The 21937-nt window shown below is 33.1% G+C and overlaps 1 protein-coding gene across 5 annotated transcripts in view; it reads right to left on the bottom strand.

Moving 5' to 3' along the window:
* The window catches only part of LOC143239765 (forkhead box protein B1-like), a 32737-nt gene that overhangs the window by 4127 nt on the left and 6673 nt on the right, over positions 1 to 21937 (bottom strand). For 2 of the 5 annotated variants that reach the window (XR_013021354.1, XM_076481253.1), the window contains exon 2: positions 11081 to 11816. The exons of 1 other annotated variant lie outside the window; for it this stretch is intronic. The gene's annotated coding sequence lies outside the window, so the exon portion shown is untranslated. Of the gene's footprint in view, positions 1 to 7596; positions 7989 to 11079; positions 11817 to 21937 lie in introns of those variants that run through there. 2 more of the 5 variants (XR_013021366.1, XR_013021356.1) reach the window with 2 other exon arrangements.

Raw genomic sequence — 21937 nt, 5'->3', positions numbered from 1 at the left:
AAAAACGTGCAGAGCGAAGTTCTTTAATAGAACGTGAATCGAGAAATATAGAATTCACTTTTAGGGCACACTCACCAGCAAGCTGCGTCTGACCCTTGGCAACGACACGACTCACTTCTGCTTCTTTGGTTAGACACTAACAAAACTGCACCTGCTATTATTTGTAAGAGTATTGTAGAAAGACATTGTATGTCACAAGAAAATGTTTATTCGCAAAAATTACATTACGGGAAATTATCTTTAGAACATAATGTAACCTATAATGTATGTCACGTCACGCATGATTTCTCGAAATAGGACGAGTTATAAAAGCCAAAATATGTCTGTCTAAACAGAATAGTTCAATTACGTCTAGTCTCCCACTGGTACAGCGGTAAGTCTACGGATTTACCACACTAAAATCAGCGGTTCGATTCCCCTTCGAGGACTCAGCAGATAGTCTAATGTGGCTTTGCTATAAGAAAAACACATACACTCAATTACTTCTGTACATTACGATTTTAGTGACATAGTGCAAGGGAACCCTGATAAGAGGAGAAGTTCCATAAAATCTTATAAGTGTAGTGAATGTTGGTATTATTATAATAAGCCTTAAGTAAAGACGTAGTGTGGATCACATATCCTAGAGCTAAATGCATAAAATCTATCATCACAGTAAAAACATCGATTCCATTTTCAACTTAAATTGTTTCTGAATTAACCAGTTATATAACCAGTTTTTAAACCTCTTTAATCAACAGACTCAAAATGAAAAAAAAATCAACAAACATTAGTTTTGTTGTTTATATTTTCAGTGCATAGACCAACAACAATATTAAGTTATACTTTTATTGCTAAACAATATGAAGTAAAAACTCTTGTTGGAATACAGCGTTATCAAAACGTACTGGCTTTTTTATATATCAGATGCTGTTAATTTAACTAACTAATTTCCACCAATAATAATTCTACGAATACGCCACAAACTCATTTCACGAATGTTCTCAATTTTGATTGGTTCACAAAGAAAGTTACCGACGTTTGATTACCTCGACTGCAGGTTTCTGTCTCTTCTTTGATCAAGGTTTATTTCACAAAATTTATTTATTTCAGTTAGCTATGAATGTAGGATATTCTATGGTTTGGGGTTGGTAGTACTTGCCACGTCGTTTTCGACGCTCTGTGCTCTAGTACAGAGTATTTATTTTACATATAATGTTTCATGAATGTTTTGCTACTTATAATAATAATTGAAGAAGAATTAAACATATGCAGGAAAATCGTTATGTCGATAAATTAGAGTACAACTAGGGAATAATTATTGAATATAAGTTGTTCTACCTGCTCTAAAGTGAGATTTTATTTATTAAAGCCAGTTATTTTCACTAGTATCAAAATCTTTGATGTACATAGTGCAATTAAGTGTATTTTGATAAAGGAATTTTAAAACTTTATTTAAAAATTTACATTAAAGCCTAGTGATATAAAGATTAACTTTGATATAACGATGAAGAACACGATTTTTGTTGCTATTTGTTTTCTGAAACCATGTCAGTTTATTGCTTTGGTTTAAATGTGCTGTAACAGTGTTTATTACGTGATCTCACTTCTCGCGCATGCGTGATAAGATCTTTTATTAAATAATTATCCAGTACACTTATAATAAAACGTAATCTCGCTCCTACTGAGGCAAAAACACAAAAAAGTAATAATAAATGGTCAATTATCATGATAAAATTTTGTTTTAATAAGTAATGCCAAGTATTTTTTTCTATACGTTTTGAGAAGTAAAAAAGTTGCCCCCATCCAGTAGCTTTTTTTTGTTTGTTTTTTGAATTTCGCGCAAAGCTACTCGAGGGCTATCTGCGCTAGCCGTCCCTAATTTAGCAGTGTAAGACTAGAGGGAAGGCAGATAGTCATCACCACCCACTGCCAACTCTTGGGCTACTCTTTTACCAACGAAAAGTGGGATTGACCGTACCATTATAACGCCCCCACGGCAGAAAGGGCGGGCATGTTTGGTGCGAACGGGTTTCGAACCAGCGACCCTCGGATTACGAGTCGAACGCCTTAACACACTTGGCCATGCCCCCCTTCAGTCGCACAACAGCATGTCTGCGGATTTACAACGTAAAACGCGATACCCGTGGTGGGCAACACAGATGTCTGCGGTTATTTCACAACGCAAGTAATGAAAACCATGATCCGAAACTTAGAAAGTTGGATATAATCAAAAACTGGAATGAAATTCCTACGTTAGGCGTGCATAATCTAAAGGTTCCTGGTGGAATTCCATCTTCAACTGCTTCATGTTTCATCTGTTAACGTGACGCAATTAAAAGAGTGAGGAACTTCTTTGATACTTTTGCAAAGAAAATCTTTATTGTTGAAGTAAAACCTACAGGTATTTCCTACCCTTCAGCAAGTTCAATGCTGTTTGTCAAAGAAATTATCTCATATACAAAGAAATGTATTCGATGACATGTAATAAGAAGAAAAATCACGGGCGCTAACCTGCTGCAATTATAGAGCCTTGAAGGCCTAAAATCAGAAACCTCAAACCAACGGGATTGGTCAAACCATTCTGTATGTTCATGCCTCCACCCAATATGATAGAGAAACTTGCTTTCAAGGTAGCCATTATGAAAATTATCAACAATATTATAATAAAACTTTCAGCCGTGACGACAATAATAAGCAACGTCACTACCGTCCCTCCCTCTGTGTAGCGACACCTGTGATCACGAACGTTTTATCGGACATTAATCAGCCAATCGTGTCCATTTCATCCGTGCCTTCGGCTAAAGTTTCAAGTATGGCGCCTGACATATTTCTTTATGTTTCGAAGTGCACGTTTCTTGTTGGAATGCTCACTTTCCGTTTTCTAGGTATCACGTGTAACAAATATACACATACGTGTGTGCTTTGAGGATATTTGACATATTTGAAGAGTGTAAATTATGGGAATTGGTCGATCAACAACTTTGTTTCATGGACACAAATTGTAAGGGTTATGGAGTATACAATCTTGTTTTGTGTAATATACAACATTGAGAAAAAGGTCAACACATATAGTATCTTCAAACATGATTCAACGAATAACATAGGTAAAGAAACATTATAAATTAAAATATATTAATTATAAATTTAATGATTAAGATGTTATCGGCAACTTTCCTTAAAAATCTTTCATGGTTGAAAAGTTCTTCTCACCTAGCGTAGTGGAAATCGACCCACAACTTGATTATAGTTTTACAAGAGTAAGAAAAACCAAGTTCACGTTGAATTCATTTCATTGCTGGAAGTTTTATTCGACAATAAAGCATTATTTTATCACAGATTTTTTTCATATCTATTCAGAGTAAACTTACATGACAAATAAACAAAGAAACGTCACCATCACTGCGCATTAGTTAAAGAGCTATTTGTAATGTACACGATATATCACTTCACTATTTTACTTAGTTGATCGAAAATGTTTTAAACTTGTATCTTGGTTAGCCACTGTTTCGAAAAGAGGAATTGAGATTACTTACCTTGGTGTAGAAACAAGAAGTGAAATATTTATCGTTTTAGTTACGACTTAATCATACACGAAATTCTTGTGTTTAAACATGTTAACGTTTTGTACGGCGATCTTCGATCTGTTTACTTCACCTTTGTCCGCACGTGTAACATGATGCGGGCCATTTGTTTTTGTGAGTGGGTGGTGTTTTTCGATCTTTGCTGTGTTTACTCCACCCTTTATTCGCACGTGTAACACATGATTCGTCACTGGACATTTTGCCGTTTGCCGTTATTGCATTAACAACTTAAATTTTATTTGTTTCGTGAATGATTTAAAACTCATATTTTGATTTAGAAGTTCTCTTAAATTTACGTTAATTTGTAGTCATCGCATACCACAATAACCTTACAAAAATAATCCGAACCTAACACACATATTAATCATTGTTATTAAAATCACTAGTATTGTGACTTGAGACGGTCTAACTGTTGAACGATTCTAAGCTTGGCACCTTTTTGATGATTATTGTTTATACATATCAAACAAGGACTGGCTATATGGTCGATATCAAACAAGGATTGATTATACGGTCGATATCAAACAAGGACTGCCTATATGGTAGATGTCAAACAAGGACTGCCTATACGGTCGATATCAAACAAGGACTGCCTATATGGTAGATGTCAAACAAGGACTGCCTATACGGTCGATATCAAACAAGGACTGATTATACGGTCGATATCAAACAAGGACTGCCTATATGGTAGATGTCAAACAAGGACTGACTATATATTAGGTATTAAACAAGGACTGATTATATGGTAGATATCAAACAAGGACCGACTATAAGGTAGATATGTGGATTATGTTTTTTGCTTATTGAGCAGAAAATTCGTTTAGAATCATTTTTTTTCAATTGTTTATTCGTCAACATCCATTAAAATATTGACATTATATTATAAAACAACAAAATATTATTTCTTTTTTGAATATTTAAAACATGGGTCATTCATTTCCCACTTTATCTTAAATAAAGCTATTTTTTCTGAGTTTTGTTTTAACAATTTTATCATGTTAAGAAAAATCTGGTTAGTATGCTGTTTCACAAGACTTACAACGGTGTGATCGTGAGTTTTATAAAGAATTTAAAAATATCAGTGCGTTTTCTAAAGAAACCCTTTTCAATTTTGCGTGTCAATATAATATTCGAAACTATTTACACAGTCTTTACAGTTCCCCAATGCCGTTATTTTGTACGCCTAAATGTGCTATATTTCACAGCTTGCTATTTACATGGGTTTAGAGTTTTGAGATGAAAAAAACAACACCAAAAAGTAAAATTTCTTAGGCCTTCTTTTTTTCTTCCACAAGACCTTTTCAATTTGTTTTTAACCTTTGTTTTTGTTAACAGTTGTTAAAAGCGTTAACAATAATATTATTCTTATTTTCCAACGCTAATATCCTGTTAATCATTTTATTTGTTTTCCCTTCGGGAGATGACGAGGGCGCGAGTGGCTCTGCGGTCGATTTCTAGATTTTGTAGATGGCGACCCGAGTTCGAATCCTTTCAATAGCACAAAATATGAATATCTCTCCCACACATAAAAATGACAGTGAACCGTGAGGTGCCACTGACTAGCTTATCGTCACTAGTTCGAAATTAGGGATGGTATCTGGTAACTTCAGAAACTTTGACAAAAAAATAACTAATACTATAGAATGGTAACGATGTTACTGGTAATATTAAGAGGAATTTAAACAAAACCTTTCACCAAAATGTAATGACGTAATAATTTACTGAGAGTACGATATTTTTGAACCACATGAATTATTAGGTTATTATAATAATAATTATAACACTTGAAAGCTATTCAGCTATAGCTACATTTATATTATATTTCTTACAGTGTATAATGAGGTTACAAATTAATATTAACCTCTGATCAAAGCAATATAACTACATAAATCAGAACTTAACACATAGACCTAGTAATAAGTATACACTTTTATATATAATGTTGAAACTATATTACTAATAATGCATTGTTTTGCCGGATATGTAACCTCGATATTAACTATATTTTCGGCTGTAAACCCAATAATATCAGGTACCCTAAAGAGGCTTACATCAATACTAAATCCATATTATACTGAGCTAACTGTGCAGAATAAGTATTGTGATAAAATAAAATAAAAGTATAACATTAAATTATAAATAATAAAAATAAAGTTAGATATGTTAAATATTCTAACTACCATTGTGTATTCTCGCTGTGGTAAAATTATCACTTTTGATGATGGTGTCCAAGTGTGAACTACCACACAATAATAAAAGTTGTATTTGTCTCAGACAACTTATTAGGTTTAGATTAGTTCTAAATCTATACAAACATGCTCGTTCTTTCAGCCGTGACGGTCAATCACATTATTCGTTGGTAAAAAAGTAGCCCAAGAATTGGCGGTGGGTGGTGATGACTAGCTGCCATCCCTCTAGTCTTACACTGCTAAATTAGGGACGGCTAACGTAGATAGTTCTCGAGTAGCTTTGCGCACAATTCAAACCAAACCAAACCTAAATCTATAAACTAAGCTAACAATGCGAAATAATATTTCAAATAAAAATAAGTGATGTTAATAATTAATTTAGTTATAATAAAAGTATTAACCAATGCTGTTAATAAGAATAACCTTAAAGAAAGGATAGGGCGTATCTAGTGTTGCTAGAGAACAGATAATACCATCTGTGTTTGTTTTTAGGACAACCAATTTAAATATATAGGACTTTCGTTTATGTGGTCAGAGATTTATATACAAGGTGTCCGAAAAGACTGGAACCGCAGATGATTGGCAGCTGTTCTTAACTTCAGATAAATGACAGATTGTAGCGTTGTTTAAGCATGACAGTGTTGACGTAATATTGTTATGTAGCAGAGAAGGGTGATTCCAGCGGAAGGTTACTGTTGAATTTATCACACCTGTGTACAAATAATAGACCAGGGACACTGAACATCTGAAACAACGAATTCACGACTGTCGGACTGTTGACAATGATACGAATATATTTCAAAGATGGTTGTTCGATTGTTTGGCGTTTATTGACGCAAAACAGCTAGACTGTCTGCGTTCAAAGAGAATGGAAATGCCGTCTCCAAACTTGTTTTGAATTACAAGGACAACATGTGGAATACAATCTGTAAAAATAGCTTCAATACCTATATTTGCAGACTTTTCGGATACCTGTATATACGGTGCATATTACAATGAATGTTACTTGCTAGAAAATTACAATTTTATCACACAGCTAAGTCGTACAACTAAAGAACGTAATCAAAATTGGCCTCTGTGAAAGAACACCTACATAGGATTTTAGTTAAAGTCGTAAGCCTTTTTCTTAAAATTAGAAACACCTGCAATCTTCTGTGAATTTTTATTTAATTCTTTGCTACAGATCTGATTCTTAGATAATTTTTTCTGAAGGTTTGTATTTCACTATTTATAACTTACAGAAGTTACAGGTGATGATGACCAAACAACTCCTGAAGTATTATTTAGTTACAACTCTTTGTTACCACGTAAAGGAAATCAAATACTTGTAAATATGGAAAATCTCACTGTCAAAGTATGGATAACTTATTCGGACTCGCGTGTTAGATTAATCACAATATTTCCAATGCTTCATTAAAAAAGGGACAGTGCGAAAACTAGCACGTTGTAACTAAGTAATAGCAAAACTTAGTTCAAAAGTTTCAGTCACGTGCTTGTACAGCGGTAAGTTTGCGGACTTGCAATGTTAATACTTGAAACTTTTTGGATTCGATATCGGTGTTTTTTGTTGTTTTTTTTATTAAGCTTTTATTATCAGATTCACAATAAGTCTCATAATATTATGATAAACATGATCTGGGGGTATGAGTCTATCTGTAATATAAGCACATTGTGTACAGATATATACCGGCAATACACGTGTTGTTCTACTCATCTGTATACAACAGTAGTTTTCCTTTCGTTTGTTTCCTAAAATAGATAGAAATTTGTCTTTGTGTACGACTTTGAGAAAAAAATTACAAATCAGTACTCGCAGGAGGATAAGAACTTTAACGAGTACTTACTATGAATACAGCCTAGCTGTATGTGACAGTCTGTACTAGAAAAGCTGAATAGTTCATGATTTAGAGTTCGCTCTTGGTATCCTCTCAATAGACCGCCTGCCGATATCCACAGGCTGATCGCCGATTCTGCCCACCATCGTCTCGACATCAGCTGCTAAAGGCCAACAAACAAACTCCACGTTCTGCTACAACTATGTATCTATATTCTGTGGGCTACCATAAGTTCAGTTGTAATCCCTCTATATCATTCTCCGAAAACCTCTAGACGTACATGCGTGCTTCATAAAAACACTAGACACCTATGGGCTACGTTGTCGGAGATACCTTACACAGAACGAGACTGGTCGTTTAAACTGAAATAACTGCGCACTTGTAAATCCCTTCTCACTGTTCTTGTTTCCCGTCGTCATCACTAAAGCTGAATTACAAAATCTGACATGTTCCCTATTGAGACGTTTTTGCTTTCCAAATGAAGTTCTTTGTGAATGCCAAATACAAACAGCGGAAATAACGACAGAAAAAAAAAAAAAAAACGCGAAAATTTAGTGACTGTTTTTGAATTTAAAATAATGTAACATCTGTCATATACACAATGAATAGGCCCGGCATGGCCAAGTGTGTTAAGGCGTTCCACTCGTAATCCGAGGGTCGCGGGTTCGAATCCAGGTAGCACCAAACATGCTCGCCCTTTCAACCGTGGGGGCGTTATAGTGTGACGGTTAATCCCACTATTCGTTGGTAAAAGAGTAGCCCAAGAGTTGTCGGTGGGTGGTGATGACTAGGTGACTTCCCTCTAGTCTTACACTGCTAAATTAGGGACGGATAGCGCAGATAGCCCTCGAGTACCTTTGCGTGATATTCAAAAACCAAAAAAAAACAAACATACACAATGAAAATGTACGTAATATGTTCATGTAAAGGATTTGTTTATAATGAAGCACAAGGCCACACATTGGGCTATCTGTGTTCTGCCCACCACGGGCATCGAAACCCGGTTTCTAGTGTTGTAAGTCCGCAGACGTGTGAACAAGGAACGTAAAAGTGAATATTCCGAGCAGCGATTGAATTTCATTTACCATCCAATTACTTTTAATATCTAAATATTTGCTGTTGTTGCAATGAGTCTGATGAAATAAATAAAGAATGATTTGGACCACAGATGTAGAATAAAGAAGCTACATATTATCAGCTATCGGCCAAAAATATTAATGGTTTCAATCTAAATGATATTTAGTTCTGTATTACGTACCTTTGTTTAAAGGAAGGATAATTGGCAACTCGATAGGTTTGCCTTTTAGTAGTGTACGTTCATAAGTGGATTTTCTTGCAAGAGCTCGTAACTTTGAGATTTGTATGTTATCACAGTGTGTTTAGGACATAACATAACACTAACACATAATTAATTCTATGAAATAGGTGTTATATTAACGATTAATGTTAACTTTCTTGAGAAGAAGCTGTTAACACGATATCAACAAATATCTTTGAATAACATCAATAGCATGTACGCATAGGAACAGTATTCTATGGACGAGTCTAATAAACGTATTACGACTTGAAGTAGTTGATTATGAATATGGGTTTATTAAGTGCTTACTTCTGAGCACACGAGTCCCGAAATGAACACCATGGGTCACTAACTCCATAGGTTTACTGAATATACGAAACCTCCAAATAATCGCCATCAGGGGTTAGTCATTCACTAATTTTCGCGAGGACATGAAGTTCGGATGAAATATCAACCATGTCTGCTCATTCGCAAGATTCTATGAGTATAAGAAGACGTTAAGAAAACTTCATCTAAGGAATGCATTTCGTCGGCCAGTAATACGTGTCATTAGCTATCGCATGATCGTTTGAGCACTTTCGTGAGATCATTTGAGCACTTTAGTGAGACTGCGAGTTTTTCGTTACATTATATAGTTTTCGTTTTTGAGGTATTCCACAACTCCTGAACAGCGTATGCCAACTGTGAATTTTGGGACACATTAAGTAGCAAATGCAACGTTATTCAATGTGTCATGTGAGGAGAATGAATGTTAACTTAAGAACAAGATTACTGTTAAACTGCACAGGAATTGTGACACTTGCAATCTTGCACACAATTGGATCGTGTCGTGACACATCAAGCTCCTGTTGTGATGTATTGTAAGTTTTAATACGCTCAATGTACCCGCTGATTAAGGCATTATTATAAATTAATATTAAATATTATACGATGTAAGCCAGAAAATATTTTAGGTAGATACTATCAGGAGACCAATGAACCTCTGAAACACATATTTATTACTCGTTCAGTTTATTTATTTATGTATAATTATTAATGAACGTCCATGTTATGTAAAACTGTATGTACGAAACTAATTATCGCATAAAGACAGTGTATCGTAAAACGATTTGGTTTCGTTTGAATTTCGCGCAAATCTGCACGAGGGCTACCTGCGCTAGTCGTCCTTAATTTAGCAGTGTAAGACTAAAGGGAAGGCAGCTAGTCATCACCGCTCACCGTCAACTCTTGGGCTACTCTTTTACCAACGAATAGTGAGATTGACCGTCATGTTATAACGCCCCCACGGCTGAAAGGGCGAGTATATTTGGTGTGACCAGGATTCGAACCCGTGAACCTCAGATTACGAGTCGAGTGCCTTAACCACCTGGCCATGTCGGGTCGTAAAACGAAGATATATAGCTAACGTTATAATATGAATCTGCAATTATGATCTATATGTGTGTGGAAAAAAAATTATTCGAGTCCGTTTCACCGTAGAAGCATACGCGTGCAAGTGTCTTTTCTATGTGAATTTTATTATATACGAGTTGTGGTACACACTTGAAGAACAGCTGGTTTCAGTTGACAGACTATTTTAAGTACCTATTGTCACCATGTTAGAGAGAAATGTCGTTCATGGAACGTTTTTTTTCTCTCTAATATATTGGTCGTTGTTCACTCCTACCATTCATCTCGGTATGGCTGAGCTCGGGAATTCAGTTAATTACGTCATCTAGACCATTTATACCTGAGATACCGACAGTTATACCAACTTTAAACATGCCATTTCATACAAGTGAGACTGAACTGTGTCTAGTAACAAAAACAGCAGTCAGTACCTATATTAAAGTAGTGCAGATACCGACAGTTATACCAACTTTTAAACATGCCATTTAATACAAGGAAGACTGAACTGTGTCTTGTAACAACAGCAGTAGTTAGTTTCTATATTAAAGTGGTACAGATACCGACAGTTAGACTGTGCATGCCGTATACTTAATCACGACGTGTGCTTTATTCTCAGTTCCAGAACTTTAAATATTGTCAGTAAATTACTCAGGGTTGTTTGCTGGATTCAAGAGAAGTATAACAATAGTTTAATCTTTATCCGTTCAGTAATATAGCAGCTTATTTATTCAATGTTAAAATTGGAGTAATACATTTAATTGGTTTTTGAATGTGATTTTCTTCTCTATTGAATGTCATGTATTGTTTAGTATAATATAAGAAAAAATATATCATTTATAATCAATGGGAAACTAATAATGTGGTCTTATAAAGCTCTATTAAAATACAGGAACATGTTCATGGTGGAATCATACATCATGTAGAATCTATTTGAGGTTAAATATTGTAGACACAAAAAAAGAACTTCACTATTGTGGTTTACATTTTATCATACTTAAAAATAATATATAAATATAACATATAGGATACAAACTATTCGAGTCACTAAAATATTAATAGCTTTATTCGGGTTATTTTAAAAAGTATTAAAGGGCTGAAAGTCAGATACAAATTGAAAGACAGAACAAACTGAAAGTTTATAATATGCGAGTAAATGCTCAGGATATAAGACCAATACAGTTGGTGTTAAACTGAATACAGCTACTAATATAATACAATAAGAGATTGTATACACTTATCATAGTATATCGAATAAGTTATTGGCTGCACTCTAATCGGCTTTTCAAAACGATTTTGTTGGCACGTCATGATAGATGTATTTCTCAATCGTTCAGGTTTTATTCATTGATAATAAGTCTATATTACCGATAGCACAACAGGTATATCGTAGGTGGTGGATCTTCAACTGATTCAACAGGTTACTTTATAACCAGGCTGCTTTATAAAATTATTTGTCGTCGCGCATCATGCTTGATTCATCTTCAAAACAATTCAGTTGTTACGTCATTCTTCAAGTTGGTTTCAGACTTAAGTTATACTGGACCTGCATTGAAGACGATTCATTGGTTATCTTACGATGAGATTTTCTTCTAAGTCATATGAAAAATAAGATTACATATAAAATAGTAGTTGTGGCCTACCTTATTTGTGAGATTATAAAAGATCGACAAGGGTGTAAATTGTTCGTCTGTAGTTTTCTGAAACTAGCGTATATAAAAATAAAGTATCCAATTAAATAATAGTGTTAAGTTTTCTATTTGAAATTATTCATAATACAGAAAAAATGTGTCTCATAAATGGAACTTTCATTCATGAATTTGGAAAGTAACACTGTCGTTTCCACATGCGTTTTGGTACGAAAGTAAGTTGTAAGGTTCTGTATTTTTTCTCTTTATATCCAATTTCATTATACTGCAATAAAAAATATTATATAATTGAACATGTATAATATTTTATTCAGGTAAGTTCACAAATATACACTCAATATTTTTTTGATGTTAGAAAAAAATACAACAATGTGAAGGACAAAACATTTCAAGAAAATGTATTTTTTTTAAATGTAGAGAACCCACTGAAATAAAAATATTGAAATTCGAAGTATAAATCAGTAAAGTATTAGCCAGAATAAAACAGTGAGATTCTTCGTGTTTAATTAATTAATTTTATCGTGACCTTCGAGTTGAAGTTTCAATAAATTTGTTTTCCTGAATTTTATCTTGACTCATTGACAGATGAATTTCTTGCAGGGTTTTGTTTGAATTTCGCGCAAAGCTACACGAGGGCTATCTGCGCTAACCGTCCCTAACTTAGCAGTGTAAGACTAGAGGGAAGGCAAATAGTCATCACCACCCACCACCAACTCTTGGACTACTCTTTTAACCAACGAATAGTGGGATTGACCGTCAAATTCTAACGGCCTCACAGCTGAAAGGGCGAGCATGTTTATTGCGACTGGGATTCGAACCCGCGACCCTCGAATTATGAGTCGAGTGCCTTAACCACCTGATAAAAGTAGAACATTATCGGTGGATATCACATCAGCGAATTTTAGGAATATAAGAATTTTTAAAGCCTGAAGTCAGTGATTTTGAAATAAGAATAAACTCTGGTTATATTACCCGTTTGGAAAATAAATGCCCTAAAAGTTAATTATGAAGCTCTCAGTAAAAACCACTTGTTGTCATTTAATTCGATATATTTTGTCCATAAAAATATAAAATGTTTTTTGTTATCAAACACAAAACTACATAAAGGGCTATCTGTACTTTGCCTACCACGGGTATTGAAAGCCAGTTGATAGTAGAAAAGGTCCGCAGAAATTCGCTATGCCACTAGGGGCCATGCAAAATGAAATTATATCTCACAGTATAAGTAAAATGACAAGAAACAGTAATTTAGAATTCATTTAAAACTTGAGTATGTCAGAGGTAAGGTTACGGATTTACAAACCTGAAAATGAAGCGTTCGATTCCCTTGTCGGTTGTATGGGTTTGTGTTGAAACAAAACATGCTTTCGTTTTATTTTTAAATGTCTTGTAGTTTTGAATTCCATATAAACTGGTAAACTTTTGGTCAAACGTGATTAAACTTGGAAATACTCAATATGAACGTGTTGTTTTGAATCACGTCATTGTGCTTTCACTAACACTGGCTTAACAGTAAACATTTGTAACGTTAAATATCAGATTTTGATACTCGTGGTGGGTAAATTTAAGCTTACCTTAATCAAACAAACAAACAATAACAATTATACTTCTAATAAGATATCAGTATTAGACTTATTACATAATTAAACTTTACATTAAAAATATCATAGGGCTAATTCCAATGACGAATATAAGTGCAGTCACTCATTTCTCGCTGGCTTGTGAAAGTTGAGGTAAAACGTATGTCAAAGCTAGGGTTAAGCCAGTTCATGGGTTTCTTAATGCCTCAAGACGGCTGGTATAGGTATTAAAACATTTATTAAAATAAGGTAGATAATAACGTTTCGACCTTCTTAGGCCAACTTTAGATTAGCAGAAAGTGTCTTAATGTTATATTAAGTCTGGCTCACAAATTATATGATATACAGGTGTTTGCGAAATAAGATTTATCGTTTTAAGGTAGTGTTGTTTTTCGCACATTGTGGTTATTCTATGCCAACATCTAATGGTTATGTAAATATTCAAGTGCACAACTAAAGTGTGTTTTCTGGTTTGTAAGCGTTTATCATTACAATCCAAAGAAGGAAACATTGCTGTATACCGGTAACGTATTTTATTTTAAGGTGAGTTCTGTGCGTGCGAGAAAGATTCGTTAGGCGAAACGCCAGTTGCGTGTTTACATTAGTATTAACATAGCCGTTAATAAATATAAGAATCCCGCCAATCCGTATAGACTTGCTTTGTGTTTGTAGCCCTGGAAATAATCAATAACGTTTTGTGACTGGCGTGGGACACGCTGTTAACCATGAAGCGAAAACTTGTATAAATCAATACTGTTTCGTTGTCAGCATGTATTGTGGTAGAGGTGTATCGGAAAACTAAGGTATCTTATGACACAGAACACATTTCACTTTCCTCGGAAAACTAAGGTCCTTATGAGACATAACACATTCCACTTTCCTCGGAAAACTAAGGTCTCTTATGACACAGAACACATTTCATTTTCCTCGGAAAACTAAGGTCTCTTATGAGACATAACACATTCCACTTTCCTCGGAAAACTAAGGTCTCTTATGAGACGTCTCTTAACACATTCCATTTCTTTCCTCTTAAGACCCTTTGAGACATAACACATTCCACTTTCCTCGGAAAACTAAGGCCCTGTATTCCACTTTCCTCTTGTATTTCTAAGTTTACCTATGATACGCAGATAACTCACTCTTTGTATACATATAAATTCTTTGACTCCGTTTCATTTCATATAAAAAGGTTTGCAGACAAACAGGGATGGACTGAAAATAGAACGACAACAGTGACGGGTGAATTATAATTACAAAATTAATAGTAAAGTAAAAACAATGATTTTTCGTATATAGATGCGATAATCACTAGCGCTCTTATATGTGAAGTTACATGTATATGACACACACACCATTTATATATATATAATTATATGAAAATATAAAACTCTAAGTAATTTTCAAAACAACGTCGTACATATGTTGCGAATACTTATGATTTTTAATTTATATTCGTATGTGTAAGATAGTACATTAGACCAATGTGCAAAGTACGAGACTCGTGTGCTGTACGTTCAGCAAGAACATTAAAAGAGTGAATAAAAGCTTCCGTACAGATACGCAATACGCACATGCCTTCTGATTTTACTCTCATTAAACGTGCAGTCGATTAGATTTTATCTTCCTTAAAGTTGTTTCGAAAACTGATTAGAGAAAAAAAAAAAACATAACTTGCTACAGTGGAGAAATAAAATAATGGATCATTGTTTGGTTTTTTTTTAAATGATATTTTCGGCTACATTTCTTCAAGGAACGAGTAAAATGAAATGAAATATATTAACTATATCATCGTATCAAGATATCTAATAACTATACACTTTTTTATGTATGAACAAGTTATTACTCATGAAATTTGAAAAGCATAATTTCACAATGTTTATCATACATATATTAGCATCCATCCAACAGGTTACACTGTTTGCTGGTTACTTCGTTACTTAAGTCAACGAAAGATTAAAAATAATTCAGCCCTCTGATTGGACGTCTAGCAATTGTGTCATGCGTTTTTCCTTTCCGTTATGTCTGTTAGAATTTCAATGACGGTATAATTTTCACAACATTATTGGTAACCTGTTATAAATCCTACTTATTGCTAACGAGAAAAGCGTATTTTATATATTTTGTTAGGCGTGTTTTCTAATTAAACATGTTAACTGAAAGTATGAAAATACGTACTAAGTTTTAACAGGATTCTCAGAGAAATAACGTTTATTATATATCCTATGTATATGTATAGGTTTTGTACCGAGGAATAAAAACCTTCAAATGATAGAATATACAACTATACTGAAGTTATATTATTATGGATAATGTAATTTTAGCATCAACTCATTCCATGTTCCAAGACGCTCTACAGAAGATTTTTTGGCTTTTGTAACAGATAAGCAGGATTCGAATCCTAGTGATGCCACAAAATATTCTCCACAGCTGGAGCTGTGAATGCGTTATAAAAATTATAGCTGATCTCTTAGCAAAGGTAGCATGTGCTTTCCACTAACTGCCTTCTTACAGTTAGTGATTCAAAACGAGGGACGGCGGTAGAAAACCTTGGTAGTTTTGCCATAAATAGAATTAGAAACTATAAGTAATAATAAAACTTGAGTGTATATTTTATATCAAGTAAACATGGGTTAAGCACGTGATACATAACCAAACACTATTATAAGCTGGTAATTGATTCATTGTTTTGAGAAACGTACTTTATTAATAAAGAAAAACAGTAACATAATGTAAAGCATTCATTAAACGTTTCGGAATCTTCAGAATTCCATCTTCAGTAACCTAGTGATACAAAACTAGTACAGTGGTAATTACAAGAGAAATATGATAGAATCTGTAATATATAATTATTAAACAACTCAAGTATAAATAGTAAAATAAGAAAAAAATGAAAAACATGTGGCACAAATGAAATGTTTATTTTGTACCTTTGTGTTACTGAAGATAAAATTTTGAAGGTTCCGAAACGTTTAATAAAGTAACTCGTGTCTCAGAACGACTGGTATATGGGTGTTAACACTTTTATTGACAAGGAGAGAACAACATTTCAACCCTCCTAGGTCATCTTCAGGTTAAGATACTGAGATACATTTTTATTTCAAATGGATTTCTCGTCACCAGGAAGGTAGCTCGTGTCTTGTTTTACCATCATAAGCAGCGTTAAAAGAAAGATAAGTATACTCAAACACAGATACGTAACTCTTTGGATGATTTGTGTCACGGCAATGTCACTTTTCTTCGAGTTCACTCAACTGTGGTCTCACAGGTATATTTTACATCACGTACCCTTGGCAAACTAACCAAGTAAAAATGTTGTTTTCTAGAACGTGTGTTTGAATGTATAAAAAAATATTCTATTAAATTTTATACATAACATAAACGATATTTTATTGTTGTTTTAACTCGAAGAAACGTTTCCGTCAAACACGTTAAAACGGTTGTTTTCACTACATTTTCTGTTGTAAATCTAAAATCAATATCTTGTGCTTGTATTATGATTGACCGCGTTGCCAGCTATAGATCTACAATCATTGCACGGGAATGATGAAGGTATAGGAATGTATCAAGTTTAAGCTGAATGGAAATGTACATTAACAGAAACATAAATTACATGGGGACCGTATTGTATCTACCGTACAACTTTTACAAACCTCAGAAATGAGATAATTTTGTTCACTTGAAGATTCTTATGCGTAATTTTATATACGTTTCACAACTATAGAATAAAATAAGGAAAAAAAGTCATTTCTAAGCACGACTATTTACGACGAGTAAATAATTTTAAATATAATTAACATACACCCCTATATTTATATATAGAAATATTACACGCACAAAGAAAATCACGTTAATAAAACCTAACTTGTGATTTAACCACTTTAATAATCAAGTGTTTTACCTACTTGAAAAATTCTATAAAAGCATTATCAAATAAATATAGATATACATGTATAAATATTTTTTTCAACAGTAAAGTAAATATTAACATTAAAGTAGGCATTGTGTTAAAATCAGCAAGGCAAAATATGCTTTAAGTTATCAAAACAAGCCTTAACAACTACAGTAAAAACCTGAGTATTTTAAAAACACCACCATAGTACAGACTGTTGGGACGTAAGATGTCCCCTGGGTTCTGGAGGTGACTATGAAAGTAAGACCCACATATCGGTGAGGATAAACCGTTCAACGTTCGTAATGGCCCGGCATAGCCAGGTGGGTTAAGGCGTTCGGCTCGTAATCCGAGAGTCGCGGGTTTGAAACCCCGTCATACCAAACATGCTCGCCCTTTCTGCTGTGTGTGTGTGTGTGGGGGGTTATCATGTTACAGTCAATCTCACTATTCGTTGTTAAAAGAGTAGCCTAAGAATCGGCGGTGGGTGATGATGACTAGCTGCTTTTCCTCTTACACTGCTAAATTAGGAACGGTTAGCGCAGATAAGCTCTCGTGCAGCTTTTCGCGAAATTCAAAACAAACGAAACCATTCGTATTCATCTCCGTTTTCTAGTTTCACATATTAAAGAAAGGAGAATAAAAGTAAAATAGGGGGAGGTATAAACATGAGTCAGAAGAGCAAGATATTGGTGCACAAACCCACAAGGTCCCTCATCTATATCGCCCTTCACAGGCTCCAGGAAACTGAGGGAAGATGACTGCTCTCTAAATAAATGTAAAACTGGGGGCGAGTAAGATAATATTATCTCCTGAGCTGGGCATTCCAGCACCCACTGTTGTAGTTAAAGCTGAAATTAATAAGTTAATATGAGTTGTAAGTTGACAAAGTGTACTTGTAACAAACCAGTTATTTCAGCTAGTATAATTCCCAATCTCCACCCATTAAATTTACTCATAAGAATACTGTAACTGCTAATTTTAAGACTTAATCTACACTTTGTAAGAATTTACCTATTTATGTGGGATAACGGTTTTAATACGCGCATGAAAATAGTGCCAAAATATTAAAATGATGTTATTAAAAACGAAAAATATTTTTCCGAAATTTAAAATTTTAACATTTGTTTCATTATATTTAAATAAAACATTTTTGTACATACAAAATATGTTTTAATAATTCTATTTAATCATTATTTATTAAATCCATTAAACATGAATTTTTGTATGAATATTTCAGGTAATTATGAAATATTATAACTTATTACAAATTACGTAAAACCTGAACTTATAATACTCTTATGAATACAAGAGAGGAAAAGACTTATATTAGAAAAGAAAAATATTTTATCAAAAACATTTAAATTAATATCAAGACCAATTTTTTTAATTTATAAAATAATTAATGTCCTTTCACTTCAAGTATTAAAATGTTTTTGATTTCTAGTTTTGCTCGATAAACAGTTTTGGTAGAATTACCTATTTCAGAATTATATATTTTAATTAAATTTTGCCTAAATGAAGATTCTTATGTGTAAGTCTTTATACTGTACGTAATTATAGAACAAGACAAAATCAGGAGTTCGATTCCTCTCAATGGACTCAGCAGATATCTCATTGTGGCTTTGCTATAAGAAAACACACACACAGAACAAGAGAAGAAAATTATTTATAACAATTTCAATAAGCCTATTTTCATAAAAAAATCAATTTAAAATATACAGTATGTAAGAATAATGATAATTTGTATTTAGCCACGATTTGAAAAGTTATAATTAATTTTAAAACTTAATTACCTGAAGACTGTTTTATAGGACGCGTGACTGAAAATTAATAATCCGCTATTAAATTAAAACTCGTTTTATTTTATATTTTCTAATATAATCTGAATAACTTCTTTAAAACTTCATTCATTCTCTATACTTGCATTAGTTCAAACTAATTTTGCATTCTAATAAATAAAAAGGTTTAGCTTTTACAATTTAAGTAGGACGTATATGTAAGTAGTACGTAACTCTGAATTAGTTGTAATGTTTTATTAGAAGGTGTGTGTGTAATATACCTATGAGAAATACATCTAGCTCGGAACAAAATCAATAGTCCTAAACCTCTTTGAATGACATATGAAGAAAAGTGAGGGTTTATTTTTACTTATTGCACCACCTACTTTAATAGGTGTGGAAAAATAGTGAATTCAAGTCAGTAAACTCTCCGCCCATATAAATCACATTTTGGTGGTAGATGATTTATTTTTCTTTAACTTCACGTAGTTTAGTGGTATATATCTAAACATTATGTAAGTGGTTACACAAATATGAAACTTTCTCGTTACTTTAAATTGTGTTATAGGAAAACAAATAGTTCGACAAATTGAACAGAAACTGTATGTTTTAACATTTAATCTCAAACAACTGAAACTTTCTAAAAACAGATAAACCACAACACAGAATATCTTAGCAACCAATTCCAATATTTCTTTAGTTAAATAATCTATCTATCGGTCAAAATCCTAATGAAAACGTTCTTTGTTGCTATTATTTCGCCACAACTTATTAATAAACATCTTTTCTATAGGAACTGATTCTAAACGTTTCATTTTTTTTTGTACCGACTTTAAATCATTGATTGTATCAAATTCTTTGCATGCCACAAAACTAATCAGTATTGCATAAGTCTTTGTAGCACTGTATCAATATGTTATGTTTAAATTCAGCACTTTTGTTCTTATTAGAATTATTTAAATTAATAAACTTCATCATAAAAGATAAATCCTTACTACTTATTTATTAATTTGCTTTCACACGTACAGATTCAAACAACAAATGTACGCTATACTAAAATTATTTTAAATATATAAACTAGCACGTCTTTTGACAACTAGAGTCGGTATAAATTCGAAGTGGAACAACATGTATAACAACTATATTTTGAAATTATTTGGCGTCGGGACGCCAGATGCAACACTTATGGATTTCTGTGTGATCATATATTAGATGGACTGTGGAAACAAGGAGGGAGGAGTGAAGTATTTTGGAAATAAAAAAAAACTTATGTTGGAGCCTTTTGCTATGTAAATTACGTTGCAGGATATTTTAAAGATGCACGATCGTTATGTAGAGCATGACCAGACAAAAAATTATTCCAAAGTGTTATAATTTAAACAACCCAACATCTGTTCAAGTATGTTTTATTTATCGCACACTTCCAGTTCTCGCTCGTGGCTACCACGAAATAGATATATATAGAAATATTTTCATTTACAAATACTTGTTTTTCTAGGATGATTAGGAACCAGAGAAAAGAAGATTAATTAATTAATTAATACAGGATGGAAAGAGAAAAATGTTTTCATATTATTAATTTCTAAAACTAACAACTAAACTCAAGCACGTGCTAAGCAGAAATCATTTTAAATAACAATACTTGATAGTGACCCATCACAAAAAGTCCGGTAATTTTTCAACGTGTTTTTATAATCTCTTTTAACCCCTCAACGAAACAATATGATAGCCCAACCCAACCCTGCAAGAGTATAGTAGATTAATTGTTCATTAATATACTGTTAAGTTACACAGTGAACTTACCTGTAGTGTCTTTACTAGGGGTATTTTACTATTTAACGTTTCCATTCTGTTCTGCCATTTCTTTTCTACTTAGCAAACGAACGAAAACGTAATTACAAAACCACATAATATAAACATATTTTTCACATGAAGGTGACTTGTTGCACAACTTCTGTCAACGATAAGATGTTACATATATCAATCCAACAGGAAGGGAAAGATACAACAAACAAGAGAAATGGATCTATAATGAATAAAATTTGAAATTATTTTTCATTACAACACCCCAGAAGAGGAAATATAAATCTTCCAAAAGTGTCCAGGATATCGAATTTCATAAACTGGGATTTGAAGCGATTTTTGTAGAGGTTAAAAATATTACAAACGATATTTAATTATATTTAAAATTATGTTTCAATATCTTAGGTATACATAAACGAGAATTGCATGAAATTGGGCCTAAATAGTATTTAGAACATTTATTCTTTTAAGTGGTGTGTATCGTTTACGTTACATGAATATTTTTGTTTCCATTTTTAACAAACACTTTTCACCAATCCCAGAAATCAGACACAAAGAAGGAATATGAGTGGAAGATAAGGATCTTGGGTGTAAGCTGCTGCACTATACAGACAGACTATCATTGATTTATACATACATAACGTAGTTCAACTTATCTTTAACTGTACAGTAAAAAATGTTCATGAGTTTTTAACGTATTCAAAAATTTATAGAAATAAACTTATCGAAATATAATTTGGAATATCCTTTTCTGTCACCTTACTTATATACTTTTATGGTTCAGGTACTTCCATATGATATATATACACATATATATTTATTGATTAATATATTTACATATGAAAATTATAAATGCATAGAGTGTTTTTATTTCTTCAGTATAGTAATTTACACACTAATACCAGAATACAAAGCACAAAATAGGTAAAAATATATATCTTAGCAAGACTACACGTCTCTATCTT

This window comes from Tachypleus tridentatus, chromosome 2 (assembly GCF_004210375.1).
Source record: "Tachypleus tridentatus isolate NWPU-2018 chromosome 2, ASM421037v1, whole genome shotgun sequence".
Lineage (NCBI taxonomy): Eukaryota > Metazoa > Arthropoda > Merostomata > Xiphosura > Limulidae > Tachypleus > Tachypleus tridentatus.
The sequence above is the reverse complement of the archived record's forward strand: the minus strand, read 5'-3'. Positions and strand labels throughout refer to the sequence as shown.